The sequence below is a fragment of the Phasianus colchicus genome, chromosome 4 (genome assembly GCF_987193195.1).
Source record: "Phasianus colchicus chromosome 4, bPhaCol1.hap1.1, whole genome shotgun sequence".
NCBI lineage: Eukaryota > Metazoa > Chordata > Aves > Galliformes > Phasianidae > Phasianus > Phasianus colchicus.
In genome coordinates this window covers 50,249,423-50,267,753 of record NC_143439.1, presented here as the reverse complement: position 1 = coordinate 50,267,753, position 18,331 = coordinate 50,249,423, and the positions used below count along the sequence as shown (strand labels likewise).

At 39.4% G+C, this 18,331-nt stretch overlaps 2 long non-coding RNA genes across 3 annotated transcripts; one reads left to right on the top strand and one right to left on the bottom strand.

Moving 5' to 3' along the window:
• Window positions 1–1,625: 1,625 nt before the first annotated feature.
• On the top strand, window positions 1,626–14,292 carry LOC149918247 (uncharacterized). Its single transcript, XR_016466189.1, has 3 exons — window positions 1,626–1,680; window positions 13,775–14,074; window positions 14,207–14,292. It is a non-coding gene; the product is annotated as an uncharacterized LOC149918247 (long non-coding RNA).
• Window positions 9,053–17,126, bottom strand: LOC149918246 (uncharacterized). 2 transcript variants are annotated; one of them, XR_016466187.1, is made up of 3 exons: window positions 16,939–17,126; window positions 14,173–14,277; window positions 9,053–9,266 (listed from the first exon to the last, which is right to left on the bottom strand). It is a non-coding gene; the product is annotated as an uncharacterized LOC149918246 (long non-coding RNA). The 2 variants fall into 2 exon arrangements; XR_016466188.1 differs by lacking the exon at window positions 16,939–17,126 and adding an exon at window positions 15,278–15,475.
• Between the last annotated feature and the right edge of the window lie 1,205 nt (window positions 17,127–18,331).

The window sequence follows — 18,331 nt, the reverse complement described above, 5'->3', positions numbered from 1 at the left end:
AAGCTTAATATTGCCTTTATACATTTCTTTAAAATGATCATTCTTCTCTTTTCTGCAGGCATTCAGCACACCCATAAGCAGGTAGCCATTCCCATAAAGTGTATGAATGACAGAACTCAGAAATATGGCTCTCACGAAGGACTATAGAAAAACAGAACAGGTGAATAAAAGCTCAGTGGGGTCATTTTTGGCTTGATAGCTCTGTTTATAGACAGGCTTTTGTTTAGGTTCCTGGCATTTTGCAAAGGAGTAAAAGGGATCTACTATATAGGAAATGTAGAAGATGGGGTTTTGTTTCTTCTTCTTCTTTTTTTTTTCTTCTTTAAACATTTTTAAAAAGCATTCCAAAGCATTGACCTGGGTATAGATCACCTCACTCACATCAAAAAGTGAAAACACAGCCATGCAAAAAAATCCCTTCCTTGTAGAAAAACATTACTTTCCAGTGTTGCAAGCACATCATTGTATTAAACAATAGTGTCAAATTCCCCAGCTAAAGAAAGTATTTGTGAAGTACTTGGGGAAGCTTCATTGAAAGAAAGACAAAAGACATGCAAGACACACAATACCTTTATTAAATTACTTCTCAGGGCTGTAAAAATTATGCTGTCACTTTTTTTTTTTTTTTTTTTTTTTTTAACCTACAATTTTGCAGACTGTATTCACTCTCCTCAGACCTCTCAGCTGGCTTCAGCCTATGTGCTCATTTTCAGTAAAGAAAACTTCTAACCGGCAGCATTACTCGGCTTCTTTTCTTTTTTGCTGATTGTTGAAAGATAGACGGTGAATGCAGACAAGCAAACTATTCTAAGACAGCTCTAGGACTGATTTCTCTGATCTAGTGGAGTGGCAAAGTCCTTGTCACACATCCTGAAACATCCTATACAAAAGTGGGGAAGATAAAGTTTAATGGAAGAAGAGCACATGTTGAGTCTATCAGTGTCAGGCAAAACGGGTCAAGAAATTCTCTACCTTTCTTCCACAAATACAGTAAAAGAATGAATCCATAAAATGGAAGATTTTGGACATCTTGAACTGCAGAAAGCACATTGGTAACGCCAAAAAAATATCACATGCCTCAGTGTGAGATTCTCACACACGATTCTTCACGAGCTTTGGAATGTGATTTCTCAGAACAGGACGCTTTTCCTGGAAGCAGTTCTTTTGGTTCAAGGCTAGGTACCGGCTGTCAGACAGCTTTGGCAGTTCAGCCACAGCTGCCATTCCAAGGAAACGTCCTTGCAGAAGGAGGGACACTCTGCAAAAGAGAAATGAAGTAGGGTACTGAGGAAGCTGCCAGAATAACCCAAAACTTTATCATCACCTCTGTTGTACTTTACAGACCACTGTGAATGCCATGTGGATTCTCTGCTATGGTAGGAGTGCACTAACCTGCATCTTGGAGGCAAGATAGTGTTCAGAAAACAGAATGTGTAAATGCATCTGTAAGGGAACTGCCAAGTCACAGCCTGAACCACTGATTGAGCACCTGGGGAAAAGTCCCAATCAGCCCGGAAGCACAGGTGAAGGCAATTCACCTGTGTGTCTGGAAGGGGTGGAGCCTGGCTGCACCTCTCTTAGAACTCATTTAAGGGCTGACTGCCACTGAGAAAGGGTTTCTTTCTCGAGATCCCTCCTTGGTGAAGCTTTCCCCTGTGAACCTAGGATCTTCTGGTACAGGTGAGCAATCTTCCTTTCCTTTATAGCACCTTTCTATTGTGCCAGTCCTTTCATTGTCATGCCTTTCCTATTATATTTATTTAACTTCTACTGCATCCAAAATACGCAGGTAGGTGAGAGGCTTTCCCTACCCTAAGGTATCACTCTGCCTCACTTATAGTCAGTGGAAGCTTTGCTATGTGAGTCCCTTTGCAGCTCCTTGAGCATGTTACCATTTCTCATTTCCTACCTATGTACTGGAACTCAAGTACACTAATTAGTAGTATGATAGCCTTTCCTTGCTTATGGGGTGGTTGTGCTGTCTAGCAAGGCAAAATTCTGCCATAATATAATGATGGCTGGATATTCCTGATTTTTGGCTTAAAGTGACTTCATTGTTTTCATGAGCTTGCCACACTTTGATGAACTTGAATGCATTTCAGCATTTTGGGAAACTTTCAAGCCTATCTCGTTCCACCTTGTGAAGTTAATAATTTACTAGTCCTATTTGGCATCATTAGCAACTCCTTTATGTACCACAACTTATCTGCAAGTCAGCGTAATGTTAGTTCCAGTCTAAGAGTTTAAAGCAGAGCCAGAGTAATGTGAAGAGAAAGAACATAAAGGCAAACAGTTATGGGAAGGCTCAGGAACATAGTTTTCTATTATTTCTCTGCATGTATGGTATCAGGCAGATATATTTGCTAAATATTTGTGATCAACCAACATAGAAGTTTGTGGGCACACTTACTTAGTGATGATTCAAATACACTACAGATTAGCACAGAAAAAGATTGCACTGATTACCTGCATCCCTTTCCCTTTAGCAGAAGGGGTTATAGCTGGTTCATGGTGTCACGACTTCTCAGTGGTTTTTAACCACCTCCTCTTCTCTTAGAGAGTAAGAGACTAGGAAGGTAGGCTCTCTTCCTTAGGAAATCTCCATTGGTAATGTTGCCATCAATTGGGACCTCCAAAGTAAAAAGCTCAAATTATTACAATGTGGGTTACTGTAGTGGTGATTGCAGGATCAGCTTCACATTCTTTGGATGTGGAGGAATGGTTGTGTAGCCCACTCAGGCAGCTCAGTAACTTATGCTGTCTGGATTCATTCCTGACTACTAATGACTGCTTTGAGAAACAGATCTGAAACCTGCCCCTCCAGATTTCACTGTATGTCCTATAGTGAGAGCTACCCCCCCAGAACCCCTCCAAGGCAGTGGTGTGCAATGCCATGCTCTTGCACAACCTAGGTGGTTGGAACTTGAGAAGTGAGGAGCTGCTGGCACCCAGCCTTATGCTGGAGGAGAAAGGGGAGCTGGAGGATTTTCTGAAGGGCAGCAAGTTGCATGGCAACAGGTAGCACATGTTACCTGTAAACAGAAGCAATCTGTGGCAGGGGCACTACTGGTGTGAGGATAACAGAGAACTGAGACAGCAGTAGGAAGCTAGTACACTACACTCTGTGCAGTATGAGAATGAAGAAAAAACCTTCCATACATCAAGTACATCTGTGGCTTTGCTTTGTGAGAGTGAGAAACAAAAGAAAATACCTTGATGCACAGCTTTATGGATCACTAAAAGCTTTCTGTGTGTTATTGTAATTGATCTCCCCAAATTCCACTCAAAAAACTAATGTTCTACCTTACCTCCATGTTAAAAAGGTGTGGTTTGCTAATTTTGTGGCAAAAAAGAGGCAGCATGTTGATACAGATAATGCACAAAAATGCATCTGGAAGTTCAGTAGAGATTACTGTTATTATGTGCATTTTACGGCTTTATTAAATAACAAGTGACATTTCAATGGCTCCTACTAAACTAGCAAATATGTACAGGTGCACATGCATGTGTGTATGTAATGATTTAAGGAATGCATAAGTGATTTTGATAGAATCATAGGGTCCTCAGATTTGGGAAGGACCTTTTAAAGGTCATCTAGTCCAACTCCCCTGCAATGAACAGGGACATGCACAGCTAGATCAGGTTGCTCAGGGCCTCATGCAGCCTTGCCTTGAAAGTCTCCAGGGGTGGGGCATCAACCAGCCTTCTCTTCTTAGGCAATCTGTTCCAGTGCCTCACCACCCTGTAAAAGATTTTCTTTATATTCATTCTAAATCTATCCTCTTTGATCTTGAAGCCATTTCCCCTTTGTTCTATCAACTTAGATCGTGCTAAAGAGTCTGTTCCCTTCTTTCCTGTAACTCCCCTTTAGGTATTGAAAGGCTACTGTCAGGTTCCTTCATGAATGGCCCCAGTTCTTTCAGCCTGTCCTCGTAGAAGGGGGGTTCCATCTCTTGGATCATCCCCTCCTCTGGATGTGCTCTAACAGGTCTGTTCCTCTCCTCTACTGAGGGCTCCACATGTGGACTCAGTACTCCAGGTGAGGTTTCACCAGTGTGGAGTAGAGGGGCAGGATTACCTCCCTCATGCTGCTGGCAGTGCTTCTTTTGATACAGCCAGGATATAGTTGGCTTTCTGGGCTGTGACAGCACATTGCTGGCTCACATCCAGCTTCTCATCCACCAGCTCCTCCCATGTCTTTTTCATGAATGTAAGGGTGCACTCAATCCTTTCATCCCCCAGCTTGTATTGGTGGTAATGTTTGAAGGCATGACCATATTTTGACAAAGCCAGTATTGTTTCTCATGTCAGAGCAAAATCGCAAGTACAAAATGTTATGAGGTCAGATCATGAAACTAATTTCTTTGGTTAGTGTAGTGTAGATGCTAAGTCATGGCTTGAAACAGTAACTGAGCACCTGGTGGGAAGGCAGGGCCAACCTCAGGTGCGTGCAACTCGAAGAGGTGCAATCAGGATCCACTCATTCCCAGACCTAATTTAAAGGCTGGCAGTGGAGGTGAGGGTGTCTCATTTGGAGATCACTGCTTATCTGATGACCTTATGGACCTTCTGAATGTAAGTAGTGTCTTTCACTAATTTTTGGGCTTACTATTATTGTATCTAGGCAGATTCTCACTTGCTGTAACCTAAGACCTTGCTGCTCAGCATCTTGCGTTTTCTATTGTTACAGTTAGTCACTGGAGAACTCCACTAAACAAAATAACAAACAAATAAGTGCTAGTATGGAGGTAATTTGTGGCCCTTATTTTGAAATCGTTAATGTTCTACTTAGCTTGAGAATTCTAAAAAATAATAACCTTGTTCTCATAATAACTTGGGAAATGAGGTCAAGTGTAGTCCACATGAGTTATGATCCCTCAAGAGCTGTGTTACAAATAAAAAATATCTGAAACCCCAACATGTTATTAATTACCTATCAGTGAGCTAAAGGGCACATAATGAAGAAAATGAAAAACTGTAGTAAATGCACAGCAGAAATTTATCATTTTCAGGGGAGGAAAGGGAATAGAAACTCTACCATTGAACAAGCAAGCTGTTCTAGAGTTTCTTGCTAGAACAAGAGTCCTCTTCAGATGGAGATATCATCTTGCTAACTGAATATGTATCAATAAAGTGTCTGTAATTCTTTCAGTGCTAAATCCAAGCTTTTCTGGTTTATTAGGTCTAGGCAATTTGTAGTAAGCTTGAGGAACATAATGGCAGATATATACCTGAGACAACAGTTCTTCAGAAATTTTACACAGACAACTTTGCAAAATCTGCCAAATCCAACTGTAGCTTAAAAAGATTCAGTTATCATTTTCTTAGCAATACTACCTGTCAGCAATGTTAAAATGTTAATCTGTGACCATAGATTCTGTGGCGTTTAATTTGTAATACAAGCCAAATTGATAGATCACCCGATGTTTGAAGACATGTGACTTATCTTGTAAATGAAACACCATATAATCTCTCATATATACATTTATTTTTGAGTCATGAAAAAAATGCTTCCTGTTTACATCATGTCTATTTTAAACAATTAAAACATCAGTGATTAAAATGTTTGTTCAAGCCCTTAGTGGTTTTAGCCTGCGATTTTGTAATCCTTATTTTTTATTAGAATCTTGCAATGCAAATAACTAACTGTCTTTCAAAGGTAGACAATTACTGGTCACAAACCTTTAGTATGTACCTATACTGAACCTAAATTTATGGAGCAGGATCACTGCTCTTACTAGATGCTAACACGTGCTCTGTAGTGTTCTCAGTGGATGCCTGGAGCTATACTTAAATGAAGACAAAACTTACCCCACCTTTCATGCTGGAGATAAGGTAGATAGTTGAAAAAACAAAAGTGATGAAAGAGGAAGGAAAATCAAATTCTTTGTGGTCTAAACAGGGTGGCAGATAAGTTTTGTTTTGGGAATGGGCAAACAAAGGAAGAAAAAGAGTGTGATGGAGATAATGTCTCACATTAATTCCTGGCTCTCACCTGGACTTTGAAGTAGAACCAAATTCATGCATTTTCTGATGACTCTTTAGCTTTGTCCTGTTTGCAGCCAAGGGTTCTTGAAGGTGGTCAGAATAGTTCCTCAAAAAAGATACTCAAACCACTGGATCTGCAATTTACTTCTTAAAGTCAGTTTTGTGGTATATCTCACATTTATCAGGAACTCAGGAAGGCAGATGTTGAAGAATTCCTATAAACTACTTAATGTGGCATTTATGCAGCCATAGTCTCCCTACATCAGCTTTTGGTGTAAAATCTTCCTAATCCTGCCTTGTGAGGCAAAGACAGCCAGGACCCACCTTCTCTAGTCTTTCTTCAAGACTTGCACAGCTTTGCAGGCTTTTCTGTGGTTGACCCATGTGGCTGTTTCCCATTTGCACTTGACTGAATAGCTCTAATCAAATAAGCATGTTCACACTGATACCTGCCAGAAGTTCATCTTTTGGATTAAAGGAAGCTGAAGGTCTAACGTTAAGCCTAGTCTGGCTTGAGATATTTCCAGGATAAGCTTCTGGTCTAGGCTCACCTGTTATTTGAAAAGGAGATTTCCATAGTATGAATGAAACAATTCTAGATGGTTACAAATCTCTTGAGGCAAGACCTACACAAATTTATACTCAGTGAAGTGGTTGCTGACATACCTGATGACCACATGATGTAGTAGGTAGATAAGAAGACAAATTTCACCTCAGCTAGTTCTTAACCTGTGTTTAGGAACATGCCAGGCTGACATAGACAGCAGAAGGGAGTGGAAGGGTATTACTGATCTCCTCTCTTTGGGGACAACAATGGGACCCAAGGTAACAGCATGGAGCTGCATCAGGGGAGGATCAGACTGTGTGCTAGGAAAAGGCTTTTAACCAGAGGGTGGCTGGGAACTGGAACAGAGTCCTTAGGGCAGTGGTCATGGCCCTGAGCTGCTGGAGTTCATGGAGTGTCTGGACAGTGCTCTTATACAAATGGTCTGATTTCTTGGGTGGTCCTATGGAGCCAGGAGTTTGACTCGATGATACTCTATTCTGCCTTAGGGTATTCTATGAATGTATAATACTTCTAGAAGCTGGTCAGATATTTTCCTTTTTATTAGGATGCCCATCTTGATGAGTATAAGATAAAGTCTTGGTCTTACAAATATTTAATGAGGGAGGGGGGAAAAAAGACCACTGTAACACTATGTGCTTAGAAAGTCAAGAAGAACAAAGATAACAATCAAACTAGCTGGCAAAACCTAGCCAAAGGGAAGCTGTTGGATAAACCTGATAAGAATAAGGCCAATGGCATACAGAGAGCTTTGCACTTGCTAATTGTAAGCAAGTAAGCTGTCCATTTGCTGCCATTGCTTCTTTGGTCTATTTGCATTCCTAATGCTCCAAAAAGTACAAAAAGTTTGTAGCTACAGGGTAGGACTGAAATCAAACTCATACAGACATCTTGTTGCAGGATCTGACAGAGTATTGTGAATAGTGAATAAAAGAATAGTAAGAAACAAACTTCCATGGAAAAGAAAAGAATATTGGCCAAGATATAAAAACATAATTTTCTACTACATACATTTCAAAATGTATGAAATATATAACTAAGGTAAGTGAATATTATGTGCTAACATCTAGACTTTTATCAGTTGTAAAATATCTATTATTATGCACAATGATTTTAAGCTGCCATTTTAATTCTTTTCTTCTGTCACACCCTTCTCTTTGTTTCAAAACACTTCAATAAATAAGAACTAAGCAAAACTGAGAATAAGTTAGCAGATATTCATGAGGATCTCATTTACTATCCTACATTTGAACTGTTGTTCAGTAGCTTACACAGGGAAATTTGCCTTACCAGTGACTACAGGCATTTTTCTTCAAGATTGAGTTTGAAAGAAATTGACTGCCTTGTTCCTACAACTCCCCTTTGTGGACAAACTGTAGATATGCAGACCTTAAAGTACAGGAGTTGCTCCTTGCTCTCTGTGCTGTGAGCAACTGCCAAGGCAAATCATTTTCCCCAGCTGAAGGGAGCCTTTTGTCCTTTAATAAAGGGAAATGCCTGAAAATATATGATGCCATAATGCTGAGTTAAAATAGTGTGGTTATATGCCTCAATCCTTCTGGCAGAAAAAAACTGCCTTCTGGCTCCTTGCTTGTTATGTAGTATGAGATGATACTATGACAAGAAAAAATAGTACAATGACTTGATAATAACAGTGGTATACACACTCATCAGTACCAACACATATCTAGTTTTGCAGCACTCAGGTGACTAGTTTTTTTCTTTTAAAAAAAAGCAAGCTTAAAATATAGCTTCTGTAAAGCACCTATGGACATGTAAGTTTTCAATTACCACTAGGACCCAGAATGTATTTACACATTCAGATCTCTGTAGTTGGATTTTCAGGCTCATGACCCACATCCAGGAGGAAACAATATCTGAGAAGTTTGCCTCTTAGCTGTGATTACTGCTCTATTTCAGAAATAGCAGACCCATAAAGTGTTTTCTACATTTAATGTGCTCTTAATGGAAAGGTGATGAAAGTGCTGAGCTGTCAGTCCTGAAGACTAACATGTACTACTTACCCAGAGGACAAAAGCATTCATAAGCTTGCCTTAGCTTTGTCATAATACATCACAAAATCTTTGCTAAACCAGGTTTTACTTTAGAAAACTGCATATAAAGCTCCTGATGTAGAAATTCTAAAATAATGTTTTCCTAAGGTGTTCAAATTTATAAAGAACCTCAGTATGCATCTTAGTTAGAAGTCTTCACACAAGCATTTTTTTTCTGTGATAGAGCTTGCAATGGTTTTTCCTGCATTGTAGTCAGGCTATAGAAAATTATCTTTGCTACCAGAATGCTGGCAGTGAATGATTTGTTTCTCTGTGGTCAGAGTATCTTTTGGCCTCTATTTTCCTCCACATTCACAGGTCCACAAAATATAATTTAAAAATCTAATTGAAATAGTTTCTCTGCTGCTGTAAAACTGGGCATGTTCATCCAACCAGAGGCATAGGAGAAAGGTCACACATTTGCAACAATATTATTTTTCTGCTGGCTTTCTTGTATTTATTAACCACCCAGCACTTTAATGTTTTGAAGTACTTCTGAGACTTAAATAGAAAATGTATCTGTAAAACTACAAGGAGAAATGCATTTTTCTAAACTTCGTGCTTGTTATGTCCATGTTAGGTCGAGAAAGATTCAAAATGAGGAGTCCTTCACTCTACTTTAAATGAGACCAAACTCCATGAACAGCTCCATTAAAAACCTGTAGGGAAAGAGGACATACTCAAAGACAAGTTAGAAATCAGACACAAAATTGTCACAGAAAATAGTTTCGAAGATCCACAGTGCTGTGGCTTCCAGCTGTGTGCTGCCCTCTCTGAACATGTTCTACTGATGAAAGAGAATATATGGGCATTTCCTACAAATCCATGAAAACCCTGCAGCTTAGCTTGAACCACTTTCCACAATAGCTAAAGTTAAGCCACAGTTTCTTTTCCCAGCTTCACAACAGTGGAACAGAACTCAGTTCTACCTGAGCTAACATTGAGCACTCACTTGACAGATCTCATCAATTCCTGTGAGTTTTCTGAATCCGCTAACAATGCTGTTCCATCTGATTGCAGGTGCTGTTATTTCTTAGCAATAGAAATAACAGTGGATGAGAAATCTGGGAGACAAGAAACAACGGATAGGAATGTGGGGCTGGGAAATGCTCTGATTAAATTAATTTCAGTTAGAAAGAAGCTTAAGGCTTTTAATCATACTTTTAAAAATGATGGTTCAAACCTGAATGAGTCAGATCTGCAGTTTTAGTTGCAAAGCTGAATGTGAAAACTAATGCCAGGAATTGCATGATTAGTTTAGTTTTGGGAGAAGCTCTGGATCTCAAGAGTTGGCCCTAATGCTGTTGTTACCATGTGCTGTCTCTCTACTCTTACTGAAATGAGTGCTTTTCTACCCTCAGATCACAGCTGTCACTCATTGCTTTGATCCAAGATTTTCAAAGAGTAGGGGAAATTTTATTATTTGACTCCAGGGCTTGGATTCCAACAGGGAGAGATACAAAGACAATAAGGAGAATTTGGATATATAGCATTAATGCAATCTGATAACTGAGCTGTCTGATCAAACACTATCAGATTAATGATATCTTCCATTGAATTTATATTCATGTTCTGAGGAGTACATTTGGTGTAGTGTTACAGAATTTCATTGTAAAGTTTGATCTAAAACAATCTGTATTAATGTGGAAAAACTAAGTTCTGGAATAATGTTTTTCCTCTGGAATTTCTCAACAAATGGTGGGAACTTTCACATCAGTGGGGTTTATTGCCAAACATCAGAGTCACCTTATGTTTAAGGAATATGAGAAATTTTGCCCGAAGTTCTGAATCTGTCACCTGGATGTTTGCACTGTTAACTTGAAAGATAAACTTGAGAGACTAAACCTGGGAGCTTTCTCAAGAGTAACTTAATACCTGTATAGAAGATTCAGGTTAATCTCTGGTATATCACTGAAATTAACTTCACTGTAATTATTTTCATTGGCAGGCCCCAAGTTGAGATACACTAATCAAGTGTCATGAAGCTGCTGGGTGAATATCCTCAGGCAAAAGTAAAAATGCTTTTCATTTGCTCTAGGGACTCTTATCAGTTTTCATAAATGCCAGTTGTCTGAATAAATGAAGAAGTGTCTCAGCTCTATGGACATGTTTAATTCAAACTTATAGCTAATAGAGTTTTAGCCTGAACTGAGTGAGCCAGGGCTTTCTGTGTTCATTGATACACTGCTGAAGCCAAGGGGAGCTGATCTGAAGGAACAAGACAGGCATTCAAGTAACTAGAAAAAGATTACAAAGTAGAGGTCTTGTCCTATAATTTTAGTATAAAATTATTTACTGTTTTCTTTTGGGGAAAAAGATATGGTTCCCCTTGCATCCATCTATTTTCCTTTCACTGATGCTTCTATGGGTACAGGGAAATTCAGAAGCACATATAAAACTATGTTAAGAGCAAAACCTGCAAATTAACTTTATATCAAACAAATAGAGGTTCATCTCACCAACAAGGTCAAAACTCAGAGCTCCAGTCTTTCTATTGTCATTAATACTACCACTGAGCTTTATAGCAACCAAAAACTGAATAAAAACAGTTTTCTGTCTTTTTACAAGTTCATGTTATAATACCCTACACTAGTGGGGAAAAAAAAAAAGAATACTTCAAAAAGAATCTTGTAGACGAAAAGCTTTGGAAAAATGAGATGGATGGTAAATGAGAGATGATCTTTTATTTTTTTGTTTGTTTTTTAGTGTTTTCCTTGTATTTTGACTAGAACCAATTTTTTCCCATCAAAAATATCACATCTAATTTCAACAGCCTCTACTGGATCTCATGTCTGAGAGTGATTGCTCACTTTGAAATGTTAAAGCACATAATGTCCTTTGACTTGAATCAGATTGGCATACAAATACAGAATCAGTGAAATTTTGCATGAAATCTATATGATATGGTTGTTTTGATTTTAGATAAGTGCATTGGTATTCTTATTCCAGTGTTTTTTTCAGAGAGCCAATATGATCACAGTGACACACAATCTCAATCTTGCAGCCCTATTTATTAAAGCTAATGAACTTAACAGCTCAGATCATATACTAACATCAACAAAGTAATACAAAGAAGCAAATCATGGAGTGCAAGATTCCATCCCCAGTCCATCTGACAATAAGAACAGTAACAGCAACTGTGTAAATCTTTTCATGTAAAGTTGCGGGTAAAAAAGCTGTCTTATCACTCCATGTTGACAAACTCAGTACTGAATTGATGCCTTCAGTCTCTGTAGAACAAACTGAAACCTACCATCAGCCTTTAAAATGACTTTGCTGAGCTTATAGCTTGTATGTCTCTACTTCAACAATGAGGTCACTTACATGAGGCATATGCACTATTTCTAGCCTACAAGGCTGTTATTAGAGGTATGAAAACAATGGAAAGGTTCTTTTCTAATGCCTGCCCTATTTTGCAGAGTATTTAAACAGTGTGGAATGGAGGCTGGGTAAGTGCCAGACTTCATATCAGGCTGCTGCTGTTCTTTGTTCCTTAAAAGGTATACAGTGAGGAACATAAAGAAAGGAAAGGATGGGCACTGTGAGGACAGGCTCCAAGCCTTAGTGGGATCTGTGCTGTTAGATAATAAAAAGCCAATTTTGAGAGTCACTGAGGTATGCAGGTTATGTGTTTGACAGACAATAGGTCTAAAAAGAGCTACCAATCTGTGACAAGACAGAAGGCGCCTAGTGACAGGTTTCATCTAATTTCAAGTTATGTCCTGAGCAACACTTAACTCCAGCAAAAGACCAGAATGCAAACTATGATATGAAAAGTCTGTTTTTCTTTACCTTCCTAATATTGATGAGTACTCCTGTGGATCCTCTGAGTGAATTATTTTTTTTCCTCCCTGGTTGGGAGAGCTGTTTCATTTTTGTTTGCTCAACAATATGAAAATGTAATTGTGACTTGTCAGGACATCTTCCTTATCTCTAATGGGTAATGGTGAAAGTACTTCGCAGAGTGGAATGGTCATAATAAAAAACTTGTCAATATGTGTTAGTAATTGACTGATTTGTCATTATTGTTAGGAGACTCTGACAAGGCATTCAGAATGGGAAAATCTCATGCAAAGACACTTAACAAGTCAGCTGCAGATGGTAAAAAGCAACAGCAGCACAGCGTTTCTTGATCCATTATGTAGCCATTGAAATAAGCAACCTCACTTCCAGCTGAAGATACAATGATGCATGTGTACTGCCACAGTATCTGCATTTAAATTGTATTGCTCAAAAAGCAGTTCTCACAAACCTCTCATATCAAATATTTTTCAGATATAATGGAATGATCTTGTGAATAGGGCTGAGTTAAGTTAATTCTGAGGTTTAAAATGGTTGGCTTTATTCCAACAAGAGTTAGAATCATGGCTTTCTCTAAAATGTTCATGTCTGCAGAGTAGTGCCTGAGATTCCTGAAACTGGGTTCATCTTCATCACCAGAGAAAAAAATTGTGCAGGCACTGTGAATGCTTTTAATCAGAAAGATGTTCTGTAGCAAAGATGTCCTGCATCTCTAATGGCAAAGTCGGTATGTAGACATTCAATTGAGCATTAGCTCTTCAATGAATCATTTCCAGTATGAAAAGAAAGCAGACAAATAATGACAAAAATAGTCATTTTCTGACTTAGCTTACAGTTATTAGTTTGATCCAGTGAACTCCACAAGATTGCAATAAGACTGCAGTAATATGTGCAAGCTGGTGAGAGTTTGAGCCCAGGAAGTATGAATCTCTTCTCAGTTTTCACTTTTTAAACATTGCCTAATATATGACAAACTTTTAAGAGGCACATGAAAATAACCTTGGCTGAAAAGTATGTTGCTAGATGATAGTGAGACACAGGATAGGTCACTGGAATGCAGGGCTCATCTGCTGAATCACCCCAATGCCAGGCACAGGTGCTCTTGTATAAACAAGCAGAGTTGTTTGATCTGGCAGACAGCTCCTCTTGGTTTTGTAAATACAAGGCTGGAGCCTCAGCTGGAGATTGGAGGAATTTGAAAACTGGCCTTCCCCTCCAGAAAAGGGAGGAAGCCATGTTCAGGAGGATTCTAGGGCTTATCATTGATTATGCTAACAGTAAAACTAAACCTAGAAAAAAATGGGTACTTGTGGACAGTAGGTGTGTGTTCGCTTGGTTTAGAGATATCTTAATGTCTTATTTATAGCTTACCTTCATCTTGATGTGACTACTGTAAAAGAAGAAAGAGGAGAGATGTGGACAGCAGCAAATTTGGATTTCTGTATGTACCAAGTCTGAAACTCTGTCCTCACTATGAGAGGGATATCAGCAAGAGTGAAAGACTGGAGTGGAGAAATAAATGTGCATAACCTCACACTGTCGGTTCTCCCATGCAACTGGATGCTTTAAGTTTCCTTGTGAATGGAATGGAAATGGCAACTTGCATAATGCACTAAGGATCTCAAGTTCACATCATTGGAGGATGTTAACTGGGCAGAGGCACAAGGTAACAGTCTTTATCCTGTATCAGTGAACTCAGTAGGATTATTTAAATTTAGTTTGAATACTGATTTCTAGAGGGAGGGCTGCCAGGATCCTACTGACCAAAATCTGTTGACTTCCATTGCTATGTATGCAGAGGTACTGGGGAAGAACAAAGGAGTCCACTCCTGCTCCGGTGTTGTAGACATCTAAGGATTGCTGCTCAACCTATATTACAGGAAAAAGGAGGAAAATAGTGTTGTTTGTCACTTTAAACACATTCCACAAAAATCGTTCTAACAAGGCAGGTTATAATTTTATTTTCAGTTGTATGACATAAATCTTTTAAGCTTCAGTTCTTTAAGTATTTATAGCTTCAGGGCTTTCCATTCTGTATAGATATGCTCACCTTTGTACAAGACAAAGATTAAAAGAGTTGTTTATGTCACTAAAACCTGAACATGTTGTCCCTGACAGGTGAAAAAATGTTCTCTCTTACATATTGGCAAACTGTATGATCACTACTTTTTTGATGTAAATTATGTGGTTTGCTTTTTTTTTTTTTACTGGATCTTCTTGATGTTCCTAGCTAACATCTTTGCAGCTTTATTAGCACACACACAACTTGAAATATTGTCTTGCACAAATATGGCTTGTATACAACATTTTTTCTTAATATACTACAAACATTGGCAATCGATGTGACACATATCAGATCTTTACATTTGAGCTGTAATTAGATTACAGAAGGAAATATTTGTACTGGTTAATCTTCTGTTTTAAAATTCAAGGAATATTGTTTTAAATGCTGAGAACATCTTAAAAGATTTTGTATGGATAAGACAGACTTTAATCTGTTGAACAGTATTATTCTGAGAATTATCCATTTATGCAAAAAGGAGTTCTTGCCTGTGATGGAAATGTTTATGAAAAGTATATGTGAATAGAAAATCACTGTTGAATCTAAGGTGATTCTGTGTTAGCAGTAAGGATTGCCATATTAGTTCAAGTTCATAAGCATCAGAACCAAGGAACTTAGCCTTGCACTTTTCCTGATAAATAATAAAAAAGAAATATACATACATAACTTATAGACCAATGAAATTAAAGATAAATAAATACACTGTCTGTGTTTTTACCACAAATCTTAACCATACCATTCGATAACTTGGAAAGCTGAGGTCATTAGTGCCAAAATATATAATCACCACTAATGATGGCCTTTTACCTGTTTATTTGTGATAGGAAGCTGCATTATTCTTTGATAGGCTCTGTCTAGCAACTTTGGCTCTATTTGCTTTCTTCTATTTTCTGCAAGCGGTTCACTTTCCCCTAGTCCAAGCAGTCAGCTTTCAAGCACCTTTCTCTGCCTAAGCCAGTGCAGCAGAGCTTTATAATGCAGACATTGTGTTATCAGAAGAAGGAGAATTTTTTAGATCCTCATCAGCATCTCCCTGTTTGTTCTGCCATGTTCCACTTCATTATGCTTTAATTTGAACATTTGTAATGATTTCATATAATCATCAGGTGTTTGAATAGGAAAACTATTCTCTAATCCTTTTTCAATTTTCTGCTCATATGAATCTGAAGAAATTATTTCAATATTTAAACTATTCAGATACTTGCAAATGATTTAGTGTCTCAATAGCATACTTTTGAAGAATTCAGATGTATTCCAGTTACTTCTGGAAGGGCTTAATCCTCTATTTTAGTACAAGAAATCCTTATTGCCGTTAAAAAGGCAACCATCACTGCACAGGAGATCCTTGGTGTTGAAAAGAAGGGTGAACAAAAAGTGGCAGAAAAATGACAAAATGCAGTATGAGCAGACAGTGAGTGTGGAGTGTGCAGAGTGCTGCAGAGGCCGGAGAGCAGCCAGTTCAGCCAATGGCCAGCAGCACCTGCCTGGTGAGCAGAAAAGCGGTGGATCACCTGTATGTTTCATAAATGGTACCTTGACTGTGAAAGAGTAGTACAGAAACAGCAGTGAAATCAGGTAGTCATGTCTAGTCAGGCTTTTAAATAGTCTTGCCCTATCTATTTGGACAAAAGGAAATAGTTGGAAATGAGGTTTTTCTGCTATACTGTTACTGATGTAGTTCTTCACTGATACGAATAACACAGTCATCACGTACTCCTCCCCTTCATCAGAAGGGATTCAATACTTGTTTGAACTGCTGTATGCAAAGTTTACCCGGCCTACATGACTGCCTTTGCAATTGCTGCTGTTGCAACAGCATCCCCATCTCCAGAGCACACAGCAGATCCAAAACAGAGAAAATCAATTGATCTATCAGCAAACTAAGAATGACTTTTGTTTTTCACTTTCCAGCTTTTTTTTTTTTAATCTGGGATGTGGATTTTAACCAAATCAAAGGGATTTTTTTTTTTTACTGTTTTCCTTTATTCAACAGAATCTCAATTTCTCCAGAGCAGTGATGTAAAGTGGACAAGGTTTTTGGGAGTGAAGTATATTTTTTGGCAAGGTTATGATTCACTTATTATTAGGAATAATTTCAATAAAAGATTTCTGATGCAAACAATTGGGAAGTCTGGATGCAAATAAAGGCCTGATCTGTCTATCTGCTTCAAGGCCGAATCAAAGCAGAGGATGAGATAGTTAAGACAACTGTGCAACTAGTAAGGTGTGAGCAAACTGCTAATTTCAAGTGTAGATGGATAGTGATAGGGCTGGTAAATGGGGTTACTCCTGTGTATTTGGGATTTCCAACCCTGTGGTATTTCAGTGCAATTATCTATCCAAGCCTAGATAAGATGTGTATTTTTAAGCAGTCACTGAATTTACAGGAATTCATGCTACTTGGGGATTTAAATGTTAAAAAAAACAACCAACCACAATAAGAAAGGGAGAGTGAGAGGTGTTCTCACCACTGAGAGGCAGGACTTCTGCAGGGCTCCTGCCATGGTAACCCTTGGGAAACACATCTCCCATGGACACACACATGCCGTTGCCAGGGTGGTTCTTGGCACCGTTTTGTGGCTTTTTGGTGCCTTATGTGAGCCACACAGAACCCCAGTGCAAGCTCCACTCGGCCTCTGCATCACGGCCTCATCCCTGCCACAGCACAACCCCAGTGGGGAATTGGGCAAGCAGAAGCTGCCAGAAGAAAGCCCAGCTCTGCCCTCCCCACCCAGCCCTGGAGAGTGGTGCAGTCCTGGCCTGGCAGCATGAGGGTGGGCTAGCACCTGTAGGCACGGGCTGTAGGGACCCAGCGGGGCCAGCCGGGTGCTTGCTCCCATGGCTGCTGGAGGAGCCTGTGCCCCTTTTTCTCCATCGGTAAGTGTACTGGCTGGCAGGGCAGCGTGTCTCATACTGGGAAGTGATGAGAGAACTGGGAAGGTTGAAGAACCTTTGAAGGTTTGAACCTGCTGGTCTCCAGGCAGTTGTTCGGGGTGGGTGTCCCATGGGGGCAGTGGGCAGGTGTTCAGCTGATCGCTCTTTCCCATGTGGCTTACATACAGCTCTGTGCTTGCTGCCTGCTTCCTGGAAGCCTGCAGCCTTCCTACCTTCCTGCTGCAGTTTGTCCTTGGGTAATGGTAACTGTGGACAGGGAGGCTGCTTGCTTCTGTCATACCAATGATTTCAGAAGGAATTTTCACATCCCTTTGCACGGATAATGGCCACAACCACTGTCCCTTTTGCTTTGTGATGCTCATGGAACTGCTATGCTAACAGAACTTCCCGATTGTCGTAACTGGGTCAGTGGGTTATGCCTTGGGAAGCAGAAGGTTAGGAGGCACTTTCCTGTCCTTTTTCACAACCAACTTTGTCCTGAGCTGCATCTTTGGGAACCTGAGGTTTGTCTTTATTTTTCCATTCTTGACTGAGTAATCTGCTTGAGGTTCAGCTCATTTTTTCCACAGACAAATGGTACGGATCTTTTCTCCCTCCTCTACTTATTCCCAGCTGTACTTCAGAGTAATCTTGATGTTCTCTGCCTGGCACATGAGCTGTGACTAACAGCACTGCAACTGTGAGGTGTGTCTGCACGGAGCGGAGTGCTGTCATTTTTATCAAAATGGCATTTTTCTTTGGAGAAAGTGTAAGCATTAAATCATCATGATAGCAGCCTCAGCAAAGACTGTCTTAGTAAAGAATTTACAAATAATAACCAGGAACTCTGCAAGCCTTTAAAGTTCTGATGCCACAGATGTTGGTTCACTTGTTGCTTATTCTGAAAAGAAAAATTTTGTGTTCAGCTGGTGGAGGGGCTTGAGCCTTATTTATGTGGAATTATGGAAACTTGTCCTCAGATCGCAT